This window comes from Monodelphis domestica, chromosome 1 (assembly GCF_027887165.1).
Source record: "Monodelphis domestica isolate mMonDom1 chromosome 1, mMonDom1.pri, whole genome shotgun sequence".
NCBI lineage: Eukaryota > Metazoa > Chordata > Mammalia > Didelphimorphia > Didelphidae > Monodelphis > Monodelphis domestica.
The window spans coordinates 760,708,511-760,732,356 of record NC_077227.1 but is presented as its reverse complement, the minus strand read 5'-3'; the positions used below and the strand labels follow the sequence as shown (position 1 = coordinate 760,732,356).

General features: G+C 41.7%; 1 protein-coding gene across 2 annotated transcripts in view; it reads right to left on the bottom strand.

The window, feature by feature from the left end:
- The window catches only part of LOC103094333 (zinc finger protein 850-like), a 293,282-nt gene that overhangs the window by 53,612 nt on the left and 215,824 nt on the right, over nt 1-23,846 (bottom strand). The window lies entirely within an intron of this gene.

The window sequence follows — 23,846 nt, the reverse complement described above, 5'->3', positions numbered from 1 at the left end:
CAGCTAGGATAAGATATACAATCAAAGGTCCTGGACCCCACACCACTGACCAATGTAGCTTCTAGACGATAAAGCTGCTCGCTGGCTCCATCAAGGCTAGGTCTCATAATGAACATTGTTTGCTTTGTATCTAGCACCCTATAAAAACTGCCTTGTAACTTCAGTTTGGTGCAACTTTCATTAGGAAAGTTTGCCCTGGCCACTAATAAATAAATATTGGTTCCATTAGTTTGAACTTCTGGATGTCCGGACTCACTTTATGAAGTGTACCACTTCACAGCTTTCCACCCATACTGTTCCACCTAGGAGGCAGACTTCTACCTATGCTGCCCTCCTGGCAAGATTCAACATTACCTTCAAAATTAATGTTTCTCTTTTTATTTTTAAGCTAAGTTTTGGAATCTTACATTCTTACAAAAGGTACCCTTCTGAATCCCAGGGGTTCACCTCTGCACCACACAGCAATATTATTGGGTCAAAGGGTATATACTGTTTGATAGCCTATTGGATGTGGTTCCAAATTGCTCTCCAGAACTGATCCAATGGTTGGATCACTTCCCAGTGTGACAGAGGCTGACACTAGCAGAAAAGTGCCAGGATGAAGAGTGCATGGATCTGATCACCTTGATGGGGAGGGGCTCCAGGAGGCTGGAATCTTGAGGAAGCAGAAAGTTCCTTCTGAAGAGCAGTTGGCCTCTCAGTTTTGAGAAGCTGAAGAGGGAGGGCTGGATAAGATTTTCTCCTGAGGATTTCCCACAATTTTCCTGCTTGTGACTGGAAATCCTTCCCCCTAACATTTCCCAGGTGAAAAGACTACTGAAGAGAAACCTGAGAAAAGGCAATTTTCATCTCTGTCAGACTACCTCAGCTCCTGGTGCCCAAGGGACCAAACTCAGGGTCAGTCAACTGGACAATCTCTCAGAGGGCTCAGGCTGCCGAAGCCGGAATCCCTCCCCCCCCCCAAAAAAAAAAAAACTTGAGGAGGGAGAGAAAAGGAGTTTTAGCTAGAGAAAGGGACTCCTTTTTCCCCACTTTCCTTTCCCATTCCTTTCCATGTCAGCCATTCCTTTGTATTCCCCTAGTTGAGTTAATTGACATTAGAGTAGTTATTTTTCCCCCAAATACTGACTCAAGTGTGAGTGAACAGTTTCAAAAGGTGGAGACATCATCTTAAGAAGAAACATTTTAGTCTCTAGTAGTGGAGGTGGGACAAGAGGGGCAAGACCAAATCTGGGAGAGTAGCCATAGCTAAGGAGGGAAGGCAGAAGGGGAAAAATCTTCAAAACCCCTCTCCTCACTCTGAGCCAACCCTAAATATCAGCTGTCTCTCCTATATCCTGTTTATTTTAGCACCCCAAAACCTTTCTCCATTGCATCTGGCACCCCAAGATTTAAAAGAACCCCTTCAGTGACCAACTGTTACCAACTGACAGTTATAAATCCTCAGGCTAGCAGCCATTGTCACTGGCTCTGCCTAGGGGTTTCCACACAGGATCAAAGACTTCTTAATTCCTGGTGGAGGGAGTAGAAGCAAGTCACCAGTTGCTACTCTGGTCAGTTGGAAAACTGAGGAAGTGAGGCCATTGTAAAAGAGAGGCTGTATCGGGGTAGGGCAGTTTATAGGATCTAGCCATTTAAGATCCTGGTTAGAAGCAAAGCGCGTGGGATCAACAACCATTTCTAACTGTTAGCTCCTGGCAGTTAGAGCCTAGGAAAGATCTAATGTGTGAATTTCAAAACTACTCCACCCTATTCAGACCATTCTTTAGCTATTTCCTGATCAATAATAACAGAGACACTTGGAATAACAGAATCAGGTCTTGGAAACTCTCCACCCTACTCAGTGTAACAAGATTAGGAAGGGCTGCAGCAAACTCAAGATTTAATTATTTGAGAATATGGCCTTCAACAGACATGTGCAAAAAAAGGACAGACCTCTGGGCAGTCCTGGGTTAAGCTAGAGCCACCATTGGCACATGTGAGATGCAGGGAGTGAGGTAGAGAACAGCCTCTGGAGTTCTCGGGACTTCCTGTGAGGAGGGTTAGAGTTCAGTTCGAGGCTGGTGCTTGAGGTTGGAGGAGCCCCACAGACTGCTTTCCTTCAGATTGGTCACATGAGTGATAAGGACTGAACCCTTTCCCTGCCTTGGCTCTGAGAGGTTCTAAGTTAAACTTCTTTCCTTCTCTCCCTTTTTCCTTCTCTCTCTCTCTCTCTCTGTCTCTCGCTCTCTGTCTCTCTCTCTCTGTCTCTCTCTCTGTCTCTCTCTCTCTCTCTCTCTCTCTCTGTCTCTCTCTCCTTCTCTCTCTGTCTCTCTCTCTCTCATATTTTCTTCCTCCTGGTGTAATTAAAACACCATAAAAATTCGTCAGCTGACTTGGGCATTTTATTATTTGGGATTTCCCTTGGTGACCATTTAAATTTAGACTTTTTTCAGTCTCAATCATAATATTCACCCTTTATAGTTTGGCTGACCACATCGGTGTGATGAAATACTCTCAATCTTCTTAACTTTCCTAAACTTTTTTCTATTGTGACTATTTTTTAATAAGTTATTTTGATCAGTTATACAGGTAAGTAAATTTGGATTTTTTTTTCTTTCCTCCCTCTTTTCTTAAATTAGATAGAACACAGCTTTTTTTTTAACACTATTTTATTTGGTCATTTCCAAACATTATTCATTGGAAACAAAGATCATTTTCTTCCCCCCCCCCCCCAATCCCACTGGGTACTACATGTGTCTTTGATTCAAACCTATTTCCATGTTGTTGGTATTTGCATTAGAGTGTTCATTTAGAGTCTCTCCTCAGTCACATCCCTTCAACCCCTGTAGTAAAGCAGTTGCTTTTCATTGGTGTTTTTACTCTCACAGTTTATCCTCTGCTTGTGGATAGTGTTTTTTAGATCCCTGCAGATTGTTCAGGGACATTGCATTGACACTAATGGAGAAGTTCATTACGTTCAATTGTGCCACAGTGTATCAGCCTCTGTGTACAATGTTTTCTTGGTTCTGCTCCTATCGCTCTGCATTACTTCCTGGAGGCTGTTCCAGTCTCCATGGAATTCCTCCACTTTATTATTCCTTTGAGCACAATAGTATTACATCACCAACATATACCACAATTTGTTCAGCCATTCCCCAATTGATGGGCATCCCCTCATTTTCCAATTTTTGGCCACCACAAAGAGCACAGCTATGAATGTTCTTGTACAAGTCTTTTTCCTTATTATCTCTTTGGGGTACAAACCCAGCAGTGCTATGGCTGGATCAAAGGGCAGACAGTCTTTTATCGCCCTTTGGGCATAAGAACACAGCTGTTTTAAATCTTAGCAACAAGGCCTGAAGGTCCTGGCTGGGAGAGCTGTTTCTAAATCTCCTTTCCCTTAGAGAACAACTGCATGTTCCAACTAATAATGTGGTCTGCTGTAGTGAGAGTAATTGCCATTTATTGGACTTACTATATAATGTATAATACTGTGGCAGGGATGCTAGATAATGTTCTGGTGACATTAACCAATATGACTATGGGTTGGATGCAGATACCAATAAATTATCTATATGTGAATTACCTCTGGCAAATCATTCCCCAAATCTATGTGGTGTTTGTGGCAATAACTAATATCCTAATGTACATTAAAGCTGGAGCCAACCTCATTTTCCAGAAGAAAGCTATAAAAACTTTGGTGATTGATAATTGTTAAAGATAATTTTAGCATTGTGACCTAAACTTAATTAATTATTTGGTCGCCATGGATATCCCAAATTAAAAAAATACCCAAGTCAGCTGGAAATTTATGGTGATTTAATTAATATACTGGAAAGAAATTAAGAAGAAGGGAGAAGGAAAGGGTGAAGGATTTCTCCCGCCTGGTTTGTGCCAGGGGGAAGATTAGAGGCTCTAGGAAGGTAAGGTTTGGAGGAGTAAAGGAGGAAGGAATCATCCTGAACTCCAAGAGGGTTCAACCAATATGCCTGAACCTGAATTAGCTCAAGGGCAAACTCACTGCCAAAACCCAGACAAATAGCTGCCACCATGCCAAGATGTCGGAACGCTTAGCACACTGCCATCCAGAGTGGCCTCTCCAGGGAAAGAGAGTGAATAGAGGAAGTCATGTGCCCTATATAGACATTTTACATCACTTTCCTGCATCTCATCTGTACCAATGTTAGCTTAGCTTGACTTAGGACAGCACAGGAATCTGTCAGCTGTTTCTGCACATGTCCGTTGAAGGCCATATTCTTAGATAATTAATCTTTGAGTATGGGTGCAGACATTCCTGACCTTGTTAAACTAAGTAGGGTGGATCAATGTAGAGTTCCCAAGACCTGATTCTGTTAGACCAAGTATCTCCATTGTTATAAATCAAGAAATAGCTATATCAAATCTTCTAAGGTATGGTCTGAGTAGGGTGGAGTAGTTTTAAAGTTCACATAATAGATTAGAAATCTGAATTGAAAAAATACACCCATTTTGATTGAAATTTGTCAGGAGTATATGAGTAACAAACAAGAAATCAGGGGAAAGGGGAAAGATCTGGTGACTAGGGAAAAGAGTACAGAAGATGTGATTGGGAATAATAACAAGGACTTTGGGGCTGATAATAGCAATACTGGGACACCATCAGGAGCAGTATGGGGGAGTGACATGGCTAATGATACAACAGCACAAAGCAACAAGGCACCAACTAATGCATCTGCTAACAATCTTGCAAAGCCATCAAAGGCTCAAAATATTATGCCTTTGAGTGATATAGTTAAGTTCACTAATAACTCTGGTGTCTTACATGCAAATGTTCATAAGTCATTCACCACCCATGACTTAGATTCTTTACATTAACGTATCCCTAATTTCTTAGCAAAGCCTCATCTTGCAATCAAAGAGCTAAAAAAGAGCATTTTGCCTCTATGAACCAGACTTTGAGGTTATGGAAATTCTTTTATCTGAACTTTTTATGCCCCAAGAACATATGAACTTTATTGAACAGACTAGAAAAAAATTCCTCACTTACAAGCTGGCCAGATGTTTTTGAAGATCTGGATTTTTCTAATCCAAGATCAATGATTTATCTTTAAAAATTCCATGAGTATCTATTGCATGGAATGAAGCAATTATCTAAAAGACCCAATGAACAGGGGAGATTTGATGGATTATCCCCAGGAAAAAAACAAACAAACAAACACCCAAGAGCATTTATGTATCACCTTATTGAAAAAAAGCGAGGGGCTGTTGGGCTTTAACCCCGATTCAAAAGAATCAGAGGCACACGTGAGGAGACAATTTCTCAAGGGCTCTACTAAACACTTGTGGGATTTCTTCAGGAACTATTTCCCTAAGTTTGATACCATCTCATTTAATGAACTTAAAGACACTGACACCTATCTTCATGATAACGAAGTAGATCAGGAGAGGGAAAAGGAAGCTCTAAAGAAAAAGCTCCAAGAGACTACTGAAACATTAAGGCGGAAATAAATAGAGGAGGTTAAGAACCTGGCTACAATTAAGACATTTAACAGACAGACGACACAGTATAGACAGACACCTCAAAGTCAACAGAGGGTGCAAAGAGACACCATAACTTGCTTTTTTATGTTCTTGTCAGGGACACAGTGAGAAACTGCACGACGAAACATCACTATGAACAGGGACAAAATATGGGAAAGATCAAAATTCATATTATTAGGGAAAGGAGTATACTAACAAAAACTATAGGAGACAGGATTCTAATAGCAAGCAGTGTTGCTCTCACTGCAGACTGAGAGAACAGGAGACCCCGGACCTGAAATCCATGGAAGCAGCAATAGCTTCTGGAGCGAAGTCCCATTATTCAGAGGTCATAGAGAGGAATAATCATTATACTATATGAAGCCAGGCCCCAGCTACATTAAATATTGAAAATGAAACAAATGTGGGAGGTACCCCAGCAAAGAAACATGAGGTCATAATCATAAACTGCAAAAAAGAGAGATGGTAGAAAGAAGACAGAAAATGTTAAAATTTTAGTGGTGGAGAAACATAGTTGGGCAAGATGCCATGGGCAGCAACTTAAGTTTAAGTACAAAACAGAAATCTATAATTGAGACAAAGAGAGAAATTACACACCTAATAGCAGACATGAATCAAAACATTTATGGTTCACAACACATGGGCACACAAAACTGCATGAAGAAAAACAAGGAACAGATTAAAACCTTTTTGGAAAATTTCTTAGCTTGCAGAATGGGTCTAGAGAATATAAAATCAAGCAGGGCTAGCAAATCCATCCAGACCATTCTCACAAAGCAGACAAATGATACATGTTTGCAAAGGATCTTGAAACAGATACATGTATACATCTAGGAGGGGAAATAAAGAGAAATGAGGGGAGAACTAACTTAAACCCAAAAGCCAAAGCCTTTTTACTCATGATATCATATCAGAAATCTTATAACACTCAAAGATACCAGTCCTGGGGATGGATTTAGCACAGATCAATACCAAATTTCCAATGACTGGCTATTCACTGAACCAGAGGCTAAAGAACAATTTAAGGGAGTGGAAACAGAAGAGTCTTTGATAGAAAAACATCTTCCAACAAATTCTCAAATTGAAATCATTTCAGGTACAAACATTTCCTCTGAGCAATCTATTAGCTCACAGAAAGCAGTGGTCCAAGTGGTCCAAGATTCTACAATCTACAATAGTAGATTGAATGAGGGTGGAATAAATGAAAAGGGGATGGAAGATTATACTATAACATCTGCAAAAGCTGAAACATCAAAAAATTTAAAAAAAAATTTAAGCTGAAACATCTACTAATTATACATGTGCATTACAAACCATGGGGCAAGAAGATACAGAGGATAGTGGGAAACCAGTGCATGCAAACTGTTAATTTTTATGGTTGGTATTATCAGTTGCCAGGGATTTAATTTCTAAATCCCAAAAATGAATTGCTTAAGTAAAATGGAATTTATGGTAGTTTATTTTACAATAGAGGGAAGATATTAAGGGAGAGAGAAAAGGGGAAGGAGAGAGAGAACTCCATCTTCCTCTGAGCCAGGTAGCTGTGTTTCACACTTTGGGGACTGAAATCTAAAAATATACAGGGGATTACAACTTAATCTTCACAATCAAGGAAGAGCTAATTACCGAATTACAGATTGGAACTCAGTTCAGGAGATTGAATTCAGTGGAGGACTGGAATTCAGCCTGAAGATTCCCCCTCAGACAGCTTCCTGGAGATGGTCTCATGGTGAGTGATAAGACTGACTCCCTTTCCCTTAGGCACAGGGAGGCCACTTTGGCCAAGGCCTTTAACTATTGCCTGGCTCAGCCTGAGCCAGAGAAGTTTAAATTAACCCTTTCCCCTCTCTCTTCTCCTTAATTCCTTCTCTCTATATTAATTAAGTCACCATAATTCCCAGCTGACTTGGGTATTTTATTTGGGAATTTTCCCTGGCGACCAAATTATTTAGATTTTCAAGTCACAAAGCTAAAATTATCTTATACAACAAACCACTGAACAAGAGCTAATGAAAGACCTGGGGAATACAGAAGTCATTGAACAAGAATCAGATCAAGACATACATAATACAATACCAAATGGTACAATGATAGTTGACCCAGACAGAGAAGAAGATCTAGAATCTTACAAATACATCAAAATCTATGAAAAAGAACGCAAAGATTTAGATCAATGGGAAACAGATTGGCATAGTAAACCCATGAATTCAAAACAAATAAATTTTTCTGAAGACATAGACATAAACACAAAAAATTCCTTATCAGTGGAGGAAATGCTATTAGATTAGGAGTCAGTAGCTATGAAGAATATTATGAAAAGTATGGAGATGGGGAAAGTGACAATGAAATAGGAGCAAATGAAATTGCATTACAAGAAGTTGACAAAAAACAAAATAAAGAAAATATAGACAATGTAATGCTATTACCATACCTTCCTTTCTTTAACCCAGAACTTTTCATAAAAGAAGAGACAATACACAATGATGACCCTCACTATTGTGCCTGATAACAGTTCCACAGAAACCCATACAGAAAGGAAGTTTACATTTATCCAGAGTGCTACTAAACATAAGATCCTATACTTAATCCATGAAGTTACCTAAATCAACTCAGGAAAATCCCTAAGCCATAATGACAAACGCTGGCTAAAAACACTGGGACAAGTCCATAGACCCCAAAAAATGGAGATGAGAAACATCAAAACAAAATGCTATTGGAGCATCTTACCCAAACTAAAGATATTGCATGGAACCATGAGTCTGAAACCATAGTCACCAAAACAGATTACAGAAGAGAACTGAAACAGGTTACCCATATCCCTCATCCTCAACCTAAAAAAAAATCTCTCCAGGGGGAGGAAGAGAGGGAGGACATACCATGGAGGTATTAACTAGCATTTTCATGCATTTCACATTAAACATCACTACACCCATGATGACACGCCAGGAGACAACTTAATTGAAGTCCAAAAAAATCCACACAAACATAGATGCTGTAAGAGAGCAATACTGCAGAACACCATGAGAAACAGATGCAATGAATGGAAGCTTGGAGATCAAGGAAAAATTCCAGACTAGAATGTGACCTGGGGAAGGCAGTTGAACAGGGAAACACAAACTGCTGCTGGGGACTCTTTTTCCTGATACTTGAGGAGGAAGAGCTAAGGAGATTTCTCTGCCTTTTGGTTACTGATTTTCTCTCTGAAATATTTGGAGTTTGTCTCTGAAGACCTTTGAAAACTGTTAAGAACATCCCTCTTATAAGACTATATAATTCTATTTACTCATTTTAAGATTTATTATAGATCAGGGAAAATCCTAAACCCCTCTCTCCTATCCAAACTCCCTTTCCCCTCCTTCCTTAAAATAAATTCCTGTTTCTAACAATTTAGAGAGTGAGTTATCTGCTATATTTTCAGTCAGCTTACTCAGTCTGAATCCCAGCTTGACTCCAACTGAAGAGGATAACAGAAGTTGGTGGAATGGGAGGAGGGAGAAAGAATCTTGATTTCTCATTACCTTATTGCTCAGTGTGCTTGTCCAGCAACCCCACATTACCATAAATAACCTAACAGAAGAACCACCTCATACAATGCCCCAAGAGCACATTAATCCTACACACATGTATGATCCTGTAGTTCCAGATACCTGAGATCCTCTTTCAAGAGGAGACGACAGGCAACGATGTATCCTGTAAAGGAGAAAGTACCCGGGACCTGTGACAAACTTCAAGCAATACCAAAAAATGGAAAACACAATGACAACTGGAAAGAACTTTGAATCAAAGACATTATGGGGAATGAACTTCAGAAAAACGGGTCACGTAAGATTAATTGCCAATCATATTAATATCACATATAGGGAATTGCATCCACATACACATTAGAATCAACACAGGAAGAATGAAGTATAGACCTTCAGGCACCATGAGAAGAGGATTTCCTGAAGAGGAGTGAGTATGCATCCACTACAACATATCTAGAACACAAACAAATTTCACACTGACATTAGGGGCTATATGGTAAATAAGGACAGTCCATAAATTGTATATCTGTAAATAGATCTCTAGTACCAGATGATGTGTGTATGCATGCATGTATGTAAAAATGACATGTAACATATGTAAGTGTGTAGAAAATCCATACATGTACATGTGTAGCATTCTAATGATCTAATCCACTAATATAGATAAAAAGTAAAGAGTTAACATACTAACCTTTAACAGACAGGGACAAAGTAGTTTAGGGTGGAAAAGGGAATGTTGTAACTAGAGAGGTAACACGGGGACAGAATGAATCAGATTTCATTAGATACAAGTTACTACATATACAATTGTTATGAATTGTTACATTGGAATTAGTATCACATAAGGCATGGGATAGTTCAATTTTACTTGAGAGTTAAATTTTATATTGATTGCAATAGGAATGACCTTTTTATCAAGAAATTGTTATATTGTAAAAAACTTTGTTGGCACATAATCCTAAACCTCTTCCCTCAACTCAGTCTTAGTATAAGATAGGAACTTAAATGGCAAATTAGGATAAGATTTATTATTTTGGGAGGGGGGAGGTTAGATGGGAACAATAAGTAACATAGATAGATTAGAATAGATGTAGAAGGTAAGTAACTGGCATGGGCCAGGGTGGCACCACTCGAACAACAGGAAATGGAGGATTTGTGACAGAGGCTGGCACTAGCGGAAAAGTGTCAGGCTGAAGAGTGCATGAATCTGATCACCTAGATGAGGAGGCTGGAATCTTGAGGAAGCAGAAAGTTCCTTCTGAAGAGCAGTTGGCCTCTCAGTTTTGAGAAGCTGAAGAGGGAGGGCTGGATAAGATTTTCTCCTGAGGATTTCCCACAATTTTCCTGCTTGTGACTGGAAATCCTTCCCCCTAACATTTCCCAGGTGAAAAGACTACTGAAGAGAAACCTGAGAAAAGGCATTTTTCATCTCTGTCAGACTACCTCAGCTCCTGGTGCCCAAGGGACCAAACCCAGGGTCAGTCAACTGGACTATCTCTCAGGGGGCTCAGGTTGCCGAAGCCTGAGTCCCCCCCCCCAAAAAAAAAACCCTGAGGAGGGAGAGAAAAGGAGTTTTAGCTAGAGAAAGGGACTCCTTTTCCCCCACTTTCCTTTCCTTGTCAGCAATTCCCTTGTATTCCCCTAATTGAGTTAATTGACATTAAAGTAGTTATCTTTTCCCCAAATACTTACTCAAGTGTGAGTGAACAGCTTCAAGGAGGAGAGATATCTTAAGAATAAACATTTTAGTCCCTAGTAGTGGAGGTGGGACAAGAGGGACAAGAGCAAATCTGGAAGAGCAGCCATAGCTAAGGAGGGAAGGCAGAAGGGGGAAAATATTCAAACCCCCTCTCCTCTCTCTGAGCCAATCCTAAACATCAGCTGTCTCTCCTAGATCCTTTTTCTTTTAGCATCCCAAAACATTTCTCCATTACACTAGCTCTACCAAAAGTGTACTGGCATCCCTGTTGTCCCACTTCCCCTGCCATGTTTATCACTTTCCTTTTTTGTCATATTATTCAATCTTATAGGTGTGAGATGGTACCTCAGAGTTGTTTTCATTTGTTTTTCTCTACTCAGTAGCAATTCAGAGCATCTTTTCAAGAATAGAGATAGCTTTACTTTCTTCACCTGAGAACTGCCTGTTCATATATACTTGACCATTTATCAATTGGGGTATGACTTGTATTCTTATAAATTTTATACCATTCTCTATATATTTGAGAAATGAGGCTTCTGTTAGAGACATTTGCTATACATTTTCTTCCATTTTGTTGTTTCTCTTCTAAGCTTGCTTGCACTAGTTTTGTTTGTGCAGAGCTGCTGCAATTTCAAATATTCAAACCAATCTCTTTTGTATCCTGTAACACTCTCTATGTCTTGTTTGGTCATAATTTTTCCTCTTATTCATAATTCTGCCAGGTAAAATATTCCATGCTCCCCTAGGGGAGGTGCTGATCTCTGCCTAGCTTCTGCTCTACTGTTTTCCAGTTTTCCAGGTAGTTTTTGTCATATAATAAGTCCTTCTTCCAAAAGCTTGGTTCTTTGGATTTATCAAACACTCAGGTTTCTAAGGTCATTTATTAGTTTGTGCTGAGTACTGTGTTAGGGGATTATTTTAAGTGAGAAATGATAATTCAAGATCAGATCTGTCAATCTCCTCCCTCCTCCTTATTTCCTCCTTTTTCCTCCCTCCTTGTCCCTCCTCCCTCTTCCCTTCCCCTTCCTAGTTGATTCCTTCTGTTAGTCTCACTAAAATCAGCTCAGAGTATTTTGGTATATCAGATAAACCACTCTTTCTCTTCTCTAAGATTAAGTAAAGTTTTTTTTTTTATTTAAGAAAAGGGGAAAGGAAAAAAAAGTTGAGGGGAGAGAGGGTTTGGAGGTTCCCTAATCTTGAATCAGTTCCTAAATAGGAGGATAGTTAAATAGTTCAGATTTGGGGAAATGGTCAACAGGTCTTGAATATTCAGTCACTGTAGTACAGCAGAGAGAAACCAGAGAGCAGGACTTTTGTCCTTCCTCCTTTCTGTCCCAAGGCAAAGAGACCCAGTTTCTCAGTTTGCCTCCTTCTTTTTCAACAGTCCTTCCTGGTCCCCATTCTAAATAGAATGTCCATCTTGATTGATGGGTTCTGTAGTCCTAACTTCTCCATCTCTGCTACAGACTTTTCCCATTTTCTCTCTTCCACAACATTACAGTACCTAATCAGTTCCATTGATCAACTGCTTTGCATTCTTTTTCTTTAATTGTTCATTTTTTTTTCTGGGGTATATGTGTAAGGCTCAGCTCCAGGGTCGGCCAGCCCTGTGTGCCCTTACTTGGGGTAACGAAAATGAAGAGTAACGAATGGACGCTATATGAAATGCATAGCGACGAAGTTTATTGGATTCAGACAAAGCATATATAGGTTAAAACCACAGGAAGATATGACGTTACATCCTAGCAACAGCAGGAACCAATAATTGGGCAACTTCATAGGAATTCATGACATTACCTGCCAGGCACCAGGAGGAACCAAGAGGATTCCAAAAAAGGGCAGAAAAACAAGTCTCTCACAGTTTCTCACAGTCATTATCAAACCTCCCTCTGCCAACTATTCCAACCTTGAACACGCAACTGGGCAAGTCGTACACAGTTCAACCCATGACCTTGACTATGCAGCCCAAGCAGGGAGAAGAGGAGGGCTTCAGCCATTAAGGCTATGCCTCGACTACATATGTGTAGAAATGATTTTTGATGATTGTTTTCAGACAGTTCAGGATTCAGATTATCTTCCTCCTTCCCTTTCACCTCTTTCCCCTTCCCCAACACCTTGAGGCAATAAATAGTCTGATATAGGTTATACCACTGCTTTCATGCAATGTATAGTTCCATACTGCTCATGTCATGATGGAAGACATCATGAATTTAGGGTTAGTACAGGACAGTTAGTTAGTACAGTAAAAAAACTTATGGAGGGAATAAAGTGGAAGATGACACTCCTCAATCTGGACTTGACATCAATAATTCCTTCCATAATAAAGCTTCCCGAGGGGAGAGAAGCTTTAAGGTAGGAAGATAGAGGAAGGATAGAAGTTTTGGATACCACGAGGGGGATGGCAGAGCCAAATTATAGATATGAGGTGGCAGGAATGAGTCAGAAATCCAGGCCTTGTTAATTATCAAGGAGCCACAGCAATACTCCAATCAGTGGACTACTCAGAAGGCTTGTACCGTCCAGTGATCCAAACTTAATACCACACAGGTCGGAGAGATGATAGAGAAAAGAAAGTGCCTGGCCAAAGGCCAGGACCCAGGTGAGAGAGATAGAGAAGGATTAAAGATGGAGCTTGGCCAGAGGCCAAGCTCCAGCAAGGACAGGCATCAGTGCGAGCTGAGATCCAAGAGAAGAAGAGAGAGAAGAGAGAGAAGGCGAAGCTGCTGCGGCTGTATTTAATCTCTTTGATATGCAAATATACACGATACATAGGGATGATTATCATTGGTTAATGACAAGGTATAGGTGTGGTTTCCCTTAACCAGGTGAACACAAAGAAACCTGTTTTCCCACCTAACCTGGGGGAAGCTGGGGTCAAGGGTCAGAGGCTTTCCCAGCCATGTGCAAGACTGAGCATGCTCAAGACTGAGCATGCTCTCTTCTAAGACAATCTGTACATACTAACTGTTTCCCTTGCCCCTAGCTAGGGGTGGACTGCTACACATTACTCTATTTCTTACAAGATGGTTTGAAGGATTATCCTTTTTTAATCCTTTTTGAAGTTTGGCATATGTAGGCTCCCTTCCTTTATTTTTTTCCCCATTAATTCCCTTGATATTCTAGACCTTTTGTTCTTCCAGATGAATTCTGTCAACAATTTTTCTAGCTCTACAAAATTTTTTGGTAGTTTGGCACTGATAGGGAAATTAATTTAGGTAGAAGTGTCATTCTTTTTATATTGGCTCAGCTTAACCAGGAGAAATTTAGGTTTTTTCCAGTTGTTTAGATCTGACTTTATTTGCATGAAAAGTGTTTTGCAGTTGGAATAACATCGTTTTCCTATTTGTCTTGGCAGCTAGACACCCAGATTTTTTTCTATTGTCTACAGTTATTTTATGTTATGAGGTGTCTATTTCTTTCTCTTACTGTTGGACTTTCTTGGTAGCACATAGAAATGCTGATGACTTATGTGGATTTATTTTCTATTCTGCAGCTTTCCTGAAGTTGTTCATTGTTTCAATTAGTTTTTTGGTTGATTCTCCAAGCATCCCATCCTATCATCTGCAAAGAGCTTTCCTCATTGCCTAGCCTAATGCCTTCCATTTCTTTTTCTTCTCTTAGTGCCATAGCTAGCATTTCTAGTACACTGTTGAATAGTAGTGGTGACAATGGGCATCCTTGCTTCACCCCTGGTCTTACTGGGAAGGCTTCTAGCTCATCTCCATTAGAGATAATGCTTGGTGATGGTTTTAGATAGATGCTCTTTCAAGGAAAACTCTTTTTAGTCCAGGGTTCTCTAGGGCTGTTAGTGGGAATAAGTGCTGTATTTTGTCCTAAGATCTTTCTGCCTCTATTGAAATAATCAGATGGTTTCTGTTGCTTTTGTTATTGATATGATCAATTATGCTGATGGCATTTCCTAATATTGTATCATCCCTGTGTTCCTCTTAGGAAACCCATGTGATCATGGCAAATGATCCCTGTGATAGAGTTCTGTAATCTCCTGGCTAGCATTTGGCTGGACATTTTTGCATTAATGTTCATTAGAGAGATTGGTGTGTAGTTTTCTTCTTCCATTGCAGCTACTTGTCAGAGGTCAAAGCTCAGATAAGAGAGCTCAGGGAGAGAGAGGCGGCCCAGAGACACTGAGTTCAAGTGATGTGTTTGGAGAAAGAGGGAGACAGAGACAGAGCTCTCAGCTTCTCCCACTGGCTTTTCAAAACTGAAGCTAACCCCCAGATCATAGGTCAATGGCTTTCACAGGGCTTGTAAATCCCCAAAATGCATCAGTCTCTTGCAATTTGCTTGTCTTTGGACTGGTTTTACAATAATGTCCTGGAAAGGCTGGGCTGGCCCCTATGTGGTGATTTGCTCTAGGGGCTTCCCATCACATAGCCATGTCCACATGGAAATGACTAAAGCAGCTGCCTCTGCACATAACTTCCCCCAGAGCTGGGCATGCTCTATCCCACCTGTAAGTGGAGGTGGATGATTCACTACCACAGCTGACTTCCACACACCTAACCTGTAAACCTTAAAATTTCTTAGACGTATGAATGTTGGAAATTTCCCCTATTGGGAAATTTCATACTTGAAAAAATTTCCTACTGATAGTAAGAACTCTATTGGAATATAAAACTCCTTGGCATGGGAGGATCCTTCTCCTCCCTACTTAAGACTACTTTAGGACAGAAACCTTTTGCTAAACAACGGAAAGGGCTTTGACCTATGCTTAAGCATAGAACAGGAAGTTCTTTGAGTCATGATTGATTTTAGAATTGATACAATAGAGATACTTGGAATGACAGAACCAGGTCTTGGAAACTACAATCTCCACCCTACTCAGAGTAACAGGATTTAGGAAGGGCTGCAGCAAAGATCAAGATTTAATTCTTTGAGAATATGACCTTCAACAGACATGTGCAAAGGGGGAAGACCTCTGGGCGGTCCTGGGTTAAGCTAGAGCCACCATTGGCACAGGAGAGACATCGACAATGATTGGTAGATGTGAGAACTGAGGGGAGGGAACTTAGATGGTTGGCTTAAAGATAGGGGGGTCTGAGGACTGAGGAGGGTGGAGGCTCTGAAGGAGGTCTGAGAGGAGAGAGGTCCTGGAGGGAGAGCTCCTGGAGAGGTCTTGAAGGAGGCTGTGGAAGGAGAACTCAGGAGGAGTCAGGAGGAGGATTCTCTGGAAACATTTCTTGAAAGAAGGCTCTCTTGAAGGTGGAGCATGAGGTTGGCATGAGAAGCCTTACCTAGAGAGATCTTGGGTGAGTGATAAAACCAACTGACTGATTTATCTCTTAGGACTGAGGTCTAGGCCTTATTGGCTTGAGGCCCTCCATTCTTATTCCTTTCTTACTTTCTCTCTTTTTCTATTGATTAATCAGTGTATTGTAAATTAAATTTCTCTATAAAACCCAGTTGGCTTGGGCATATTCATAAATTGGGAATATATTCCCTGACGACCATCTTATATTTATATAAAACCAAGACACAGTAAAAAACATATTTCAGCGGTCATAATTGTTATATATTTCACTTGCTCCCAAACATTTTAATTATCACATTTTATGGCTCCCACTCTCTTATCTACAACTATTTAACGCTCAAAACTATTTTAAATCTAACAGCAATTTTCTGTAGTCCTGGTTGCAAATGGGTAAAGTTCTGTATTGCTGCTGTTGTCCTGCGGGCTTGTGAGACATAAAACACTTTGATTGGTCCTTGCTGTGATTTAAGAACCCATTACAGGTTATTTTTATTTTTTACTCAGAATTTTATACATGTAAGATTTTTATTTTATTTTTATCATTTCTGTATTTCTTATTATTTTTATACAGAATTTGATTTTTGCTTTTTTATTTGGGATTTTTGGGGTGGTTTGTTTTTATTTTGTTTTCTTTCTGACATTTGTTTCATATACCTCATAACTCAGTCATGTATTCCAGTGTGATTCCGGTGTTGGTCAACACCCTCCTCAGAGGGGATTGTGGAGAAATTTCAGGAAAAGAAACTTGCCAACACCCTAAAATCAAGAAAGTGGATCCTTTTGGAGAAGGTGCTGTAAAGATGCCTGAAGAAGTTACACACATTGCATCAAAAGACCCAGAATAAACTTTGGGATATGATGAACTGAATTGAAGGGGTTGAATATACTTATTCTGAATGTAAACACTTATGCCAAAGGGGACTTCCCCCTAATTGGCATTTTGTCAATGCGTCTATCAATCAGTTTTTGTATTTGACTCCCATCTCTAACTATTGTAACTCCCTCTTAGAAAAATGCAATATTGTATTACTTTTAGTTAGAAGGTATTTAGAGTTATAAGATAATTATATGTAAATGATCCATTGGGGAGATGGGTCTCCCAAAGGATCACAGGGGATTGTGTCAAGGAAGCTCATCCCCTCCCACTTCCTGAGTAACTTTACCTGCCTATCAAACATTCCTGACATGCCACAGTCACATCAGTATATGTTCTGTATGTCAATAAAAGTTAAGGGTTGGGGAAGAATCAGGGGAGAGAAACAAGACCAGGAGAGAGACTGAGAAGAGACAGGGCAGGAAGGTGAGGGGGAATGAAGAAAATACTGGCAGGCTAGGCAGCACGTGGCCAGGTTACTTAGGAATGATTGTTGACCCTTCCTAATAAACTTTATAAAATATACATCTCTGGGTAGTAGAAATATTATTTTTTAATTATTACAGTGGCATGTGACCAAGGGTCACATGGGAGCCTGAGCTTCAGGATCAGCGAAGCAATTAAAAGAGTAGGAGACATAAACTGTAAGAGTTAAAATGGTGGAGGTTGTAAACTGTAGTGAGTAACATAGTGGAAGATATAAATTGTAGTAGATATGAGAGTGGGTGAGTAAATTTGTGACCACAGGAAATGTTTTTCACCACAGTGTCTTGTTTTAAATCAAATATAAGGTGGTTGCCAGGGAAATATTCCCAATTATGAATATACCCGTCAACCGGGTTTTATAGAGGTTTTAATTAATAATACAATGAGGAATTAAAGAAAGTGAGAGAGAGAGAGAGAGAGAGAGAGAGAGAGAGAGAGAGAGAGAGAGAGAGAGAGAGAGAGGGAGGGAGAGAGAGAGGGAGGGAGGGAAAAGGGAAATAAATGAGAAAAGAATAGGCCAGCCCAGACAGCCCTGGCCAACCCAGGCCTAAGCCCTAAAAGAAAAGATCAGTCAGTCAGTTATCACTCACAATAAGATCTGTTCAAGCGAGGATTCAGGGGGACAGGGTCTCCCCAGAGGGAGTTCCAGCCAGAGTCAGCCTCCCTTGAGAGACCTCCTTCGAGATTGTCCTTCTCTCAACAACCTCCTAGGAGCCTGTCTCTCAAGAGCCTCCTCAGAGATCCAGAGATCCTGTTTTCCAGCTTTTCCTTTCCTTATAAAGGGAAATTTTCCTTTGTCACCTCCCCTAAATTCTTACATATACCAATCACAGTAGACATTTTTCAAAGGACAGACCATTCTTAGTCCACACCTAAGAAGGTGTGGATTTTTGAGTAATTCACACCAGGAAAGCTCTGAGTAAGTTTCCCAGTTCCTTGTTCCTTATAAATTCACAAGTTTCCTGACCTTTATAGGTACTTAGCACCCCTTTGTATTAATTCTAAAAACAGGCATGGCTTAAGTATGGGTGTAAGTATTTTTCATTGTTCAGCAAGGAGTTTTCTCCCCTAAAGCAGTCTTAAATATGGGTGGAGTAGAGGTCTTCCCATTTCTGATCTAAGTAGAGTTCTCACTTTCCAAATGGGGAATGGTCCCAGTAGGGAATTGTTCCAATGGAGAATTCCCCAATGGGGAATTTTTTAACATTCACAAGTCTGAGAAATTTCAAGATTCACATCAGGGAAGACTCCAGTTGGCCCAACTGACTTTCTTCTGGTCTCCTGAGGAAGTTGAGAGGAAGGCATGAAGAAGATTTCTCTGTGTTCAAACTGAGTTCCTGTATCTGGCTGCTGGTAGCATTAGTCTTACTTGGACATCAGGACTTGCTTGGACATCTAACAACACATGCTGGCTCTAACTGTTTTGGGACTCCTGCTGTGATATTTGGGTATTTAAGTTTTTAGTTTAGTAACCTAGTTAGTATAGTTTAGTTAGTTTTAAATAAGAATAAGCATAAGCAAATCCCTAAGCCCTTATTCCTTTCCCTTCCTAAACAATAAAGCAGATTTTTTTTAATGCTTATTCCTCTTGTGTTTCCCTTACCCAAAATCCTACCTGTGATTTCTAAATTTCCTCCATCTTGCTTGGTCTAGCACCCAGGAATGTATACATCCACACTACACTGGCACGTGACAGCAAGTGCCAAATCAGAAACAACTGCCTGTCCCCTGGACTTCCTAAGCCAAGCTTGAGCCACTATTGGCACATGTGAAACGCAGGAAGTGATGTAGAGAACTGCCTTTGGAGTTCTCGTCACTTACTGTGGGGAGGGCTGAGTGTGAATTGACCCTGGAAATAAGCCTGGAGGAGCTCCTCAGACGACTTCCTTGAGATGGTCACGTGGTAAGTGATAAGACTGATTCCCCTTTTCCTTGGCTCTCTGGGGAGGCCCCCTTGGCCAAGGCCTTTGAATTCCTGCCTGGCTCAGCCTGAACTGGAACAGCTTAAATGAACTCTTTTTCCTCTGTCTCTCTCTTTCTTAATTTCTTCCTCCTATTGTAATTAAATAAACATAAAATTCCATTTTGACTTGAGTACTTCATTGGGATTTAGAAATTAAATCCCTGGCAACCAACTAAATTTATAGTCAGTCTCAACCCTAAATTTACCCTTTACATACCCTAACAGAGCAGTGAAGTTGATCACAGTTGATCATCCCAGAATATTGCTGTTACTGTGTCTGATGTTCTTCTGGTTCTGCTTATTTCACTCTACATCAGTTCATGGAGGTCTTACCAGCTCTTTCTGAAATCATTCTTTTCCTCATTCCTTATAAAACAACAGTATCCCATCACTATCATGGGCCACCATGTGTTCAGCCATTCCCCAACAGAGGGACATCCCTGATGTAGCAGTCCGCCCCTAGCTAGGGGCAAGGGAAACAGTTAGTATGTACAGATTGTCTTAGAAGAGAGCATGCTCAGTCTTGCGCTTGGCTAGGAAAACCTCTGACCCGTGACCCCAGCTTCCTACAGGTTAGGTGGGAAAACAGGTTTCTTTGTGCTCACCTGGTTAAGAGAAACCACACCTATACCTTGTCGTTGACCAATGATAATCATCCCTATGTATCGTGTATATTTGCATATCAAAGACATTAAAAGCAGCCACAGCAAGTTCCGCCTTCTCTCGTCCTCTTGGATCTCAGCTCCCACTGATGTCTAGCTCCATCTTTAATTCCATTCCTTCTCTATCTCTCTCACCTGGGACCTGGCCTTCGGCCAGGCACTTTCTTTTCTCTATCATCTCTCTGACCTGTGTGGTATTAAGTTTGGATCTTTGGACGGGTACAAGCCTTCTGAGTAGTCCACTGATCGTAGTTTTGCTGTGGCTCATTGATAATTAATAAGGCCTGCATATATATATATATATATATATATATATATATATATATATATATATATATATATATATATATATAAACCCTTACCTTCCATCTTGGAGTCAATACTGTGTATTGGCTCCAAGGCAGAAGAGTGATAAGGGCTAGGCAATGGGGGTCAAGTGACTTGCCCAGGGTCACACAGCTAGGAAGTGGCTGAGGCCAGATTTGAACCTAGGACCTCCCATCTCTGGGCCTGGCTCTCCATCCACTGAGCCACCCAGCTGCCCCCTAGGCCTGCATTTCTGACTCATTCCTGCCACCTCATATCTCTAATTTGGCTCCACCACCCCCCTCGCGGTATCCAAAACTTCTATCCTTCCTCTATCTTCCTACCTTAAAGCTTCTCTCGCCACAGGAAGCTTTACCTTTAGTTTCTAATTCTTTGCAACCACAGAAAGAACAGATAAGAACAGCTTTCTATAAGCACATCCCTTCTTCTTTTAAAAAAATCTCTTTGGGTTCCAGTCTAGTAGAGGTAATACTGGATCAAAGAATGTATTGTTTTATAGCCCTTTGGGCAAAGTTCCAAATTGCGCCCCAGAATGGTTCAATCAGTTCACAACTCCACCGACAATGCTTTAGTGTCCCAATTTTGTGACATCTTTTCCAGCATTTATCATTTTCCTTTACTGTCATGTTGGCCAATCTGCTTATTCATCTCGTTTCACCATTTCTCAAGTGGGGGATGGCTTGTATTCTTATTAATTTGTCTGACTTCTCAGTATATTGGAGAAATGAGATCTTTATCAAAGAAATTTGTTATAAAATTCTTTTTTCCTAGTTGTTTCCCTTCTAGTCTTGGTTACATTGGATTTGCTTATGCCAAAAATCTTTATGTTTAGTATAATTACATTTACTCATTTTACATCTGGTAATATTCTCTCTCTTGCTTGGTCAGCCATTCTTCCCTTGTCCTTAGATCTGACAGGTAAACTACTCCATGTTCCTCTAATTCACTCTCAAGAGCACCCTTTATATTTAACTGCCATCTGCATTGTGAGCTTCATCTTGGTGGGAGAGATGAGATTTGGGTCTAGAACTAGTTTCTGCAGTACTGTTTTCCAAGTATTCCAGCAGATTTGGTCAAATAGTTTTTATCCCACATCCTGGGATTGCTGAGGCCATTTGCTCCCAGTCTGCACATTGTTTCCCTTGGATGTCCTTGATCTCATGTTCTTCCAGATCAATTTTGTTATCATTCTTCTGGTTTTCTAAAATACTTTTTGGTGGTTTGATCGATGTGACACAGAAGTCAGCTGAGGTCCAACCGTCCTTTTTATGATATTTGTTAATGTCTTCCCCAATGGCTTGTATGAACTTCACTTGTTTGACGAGTGTTTTGTAGTTGTGTTCAGATAATCCCTGTTTATTGCGGAGGTCTCTTCCAGGATAGGGACTTTACATGGGAGTTCCGCTGCCCAAACCTTGCTAGGAACTTGGCTGGAAATAGCTGGAAATGCTGCTGATTTGTGTGGGCTTCTTTTGCATCCTGCAGCTTTGCTAAAGCTATTCGTTCTTTCAGGGAGTGTTTGAGGGGGTTCTCGAGGACTCTCAGCTTCCTGTCGTCACTCTCTGCCGCCTCCTCAATTTCCCCTCTACTTGTTTTTGTAGCAGTCCACCCCTAGCTATGGGCAAGGGGAACAGTTGGTATGTGCAGATTGCCTTAAAAGAGAGCATGCTCAGTCTTGAGCATGCTCAGTATTGCTCATGGCTGGGAAGGCCTCTGACCTTTGACCCCAGCTTCTCCCAGGTTAGGCGGGAAAACAGGTTTCTTTGTTCTCGCCTGGTTAAGAGAAACCACACCTACGCCTTGTCATTAACCAATGAGGGTCATCCCTATGGACTGTGTATCAGAGGGTATAAGTAGCCCAGCAAGCTCCGCCTCTCTCTCTCTTCTCTTTCAGGCTAGCTGATGGCTGTCCTTGCAGGAGCTCCATCTCTAATCTTTCTCTATTCATCTCTCTGACCTGTGTGGTATTAAATATGGATCTCTGGACTGGTAAAAGCCTTCGGAAGGGTCCTTTGATCAGAGCTTGGCTGTGGCTCATTGATAATTAATAAAGACTCATTCTGACCACCTCATATCTCTAATTGGACTCCGTCATCCCCCTCGTGGTATCCAAAACTTCTATCCTGTCTCTATCTTCCTACCTTGTGGCTTCTCTCCCCTCTGAGAGAGCTACAGTTTTGTGGAAGCTCAACTTCCTGCACAGCACGGAGAGTGAGGGGGGGCAGCACTGCTTCCCTCTTCCTGAGGAGCATCCCCACTGCAGAGGATGCCCACTCCATGTGACTCTAAGGAGAGGCCCCAGCAGGCTTCCACTTGCCGGGTGCTTTGTTTTGTTTTTTAAACACCCACCTTTTGTCTGAGATTTGGCACTGAATATTGGTTCTAAGGCAGAAGAGAGGTAAGGGCTAGGCAATGAGGGTTAGGTGACTTGCCCAGGGTCACACAGCCAGGTCACATTTGAACCCAGGACCTCCCATCTCTGGGCGTGGCTCTCCATCCACAGAGCCTCCCAGCATCCCCCCTTGCTAGAGTTTTTCATAGGACTGGGCTGTGATTGGTCCAAGGCCTTTCCTACATCGAGGGAAGTAATCACGTGACTTCTCTTAGGTGCTGATCGCTCTCCTAGAGTGAATCCCGCCTGGTCAGAGTGAACAGTGCCCACGAGATGGCTGATAGCATTTGGTACTCAGGGCTTCAGCCCCGGCGGCCTCTCACTCCCTTCTGCTCTGGGTCGCACCCTGTGGGTGTCACGGAGAGGGTTTGGGGGCTCCTCCTTCCGGTCGCCTCCCTCGCCATTCTCTTAGGGAGCTCATCGCCCCCAGGACGCGTCCGTCCTGTGTGGCCTCTCGGCTCTCTGGGAAGTTTCCTCCACTTCCCTGGGAGGCTCACATGCGTCCGCCTAGAACCGTCGCCAGGGACGGCTTCCATTTCCTTTCCGCCGCTCTGCAACTAAGGAGGCTGCACACTTGACCCCACTGCAGCCCGCCCCCCGGCCACGCCTTCCTCTGACTTATCCCTACCGGGGTCACCCGTTTTTCCTCTGATCTTTGGGGTTTCCGGCTCCCTCTTTAAGGGGAGGGAACTGGGCCCCTGGCCAGGACTTTGGCTGCGGTCCAGCTCACGGATTCGCTTTTTCTCGGTGTCACGGATAAACACAGCAGCCAATTTCCCCACGTGCTGCTCTGGCCGGCCGCGGCGCCCCCGCAGGATCACTCTGGAATGACATCCTTGGTCGTTTCGAAATTTGTTCTGGGCCCCACCTGAAGGATTCCATGAGTTCATGTTGTCTTTCCAGGAATTGGGACTGACCTGTGGGATGGCTTCCCGGAAGTTTTTAAGCCCTAGATGGTGGTCAGAGCGAGAGGGGCGTGGCCAGGGAGGGGCGTGGTTAGAGAGGCCGGGGATGGAGCACCCGCAGCCAGAGGCGTGGCCAAACACGGGGCGTTGCTAGAGAGGGCGGGGCTTTCTCCTTTCTTCCCCTTGTGCATCTTTTTTTAAACCCTTCTACAGACCCCCCAGTAGCCCGCACTCCCAGCC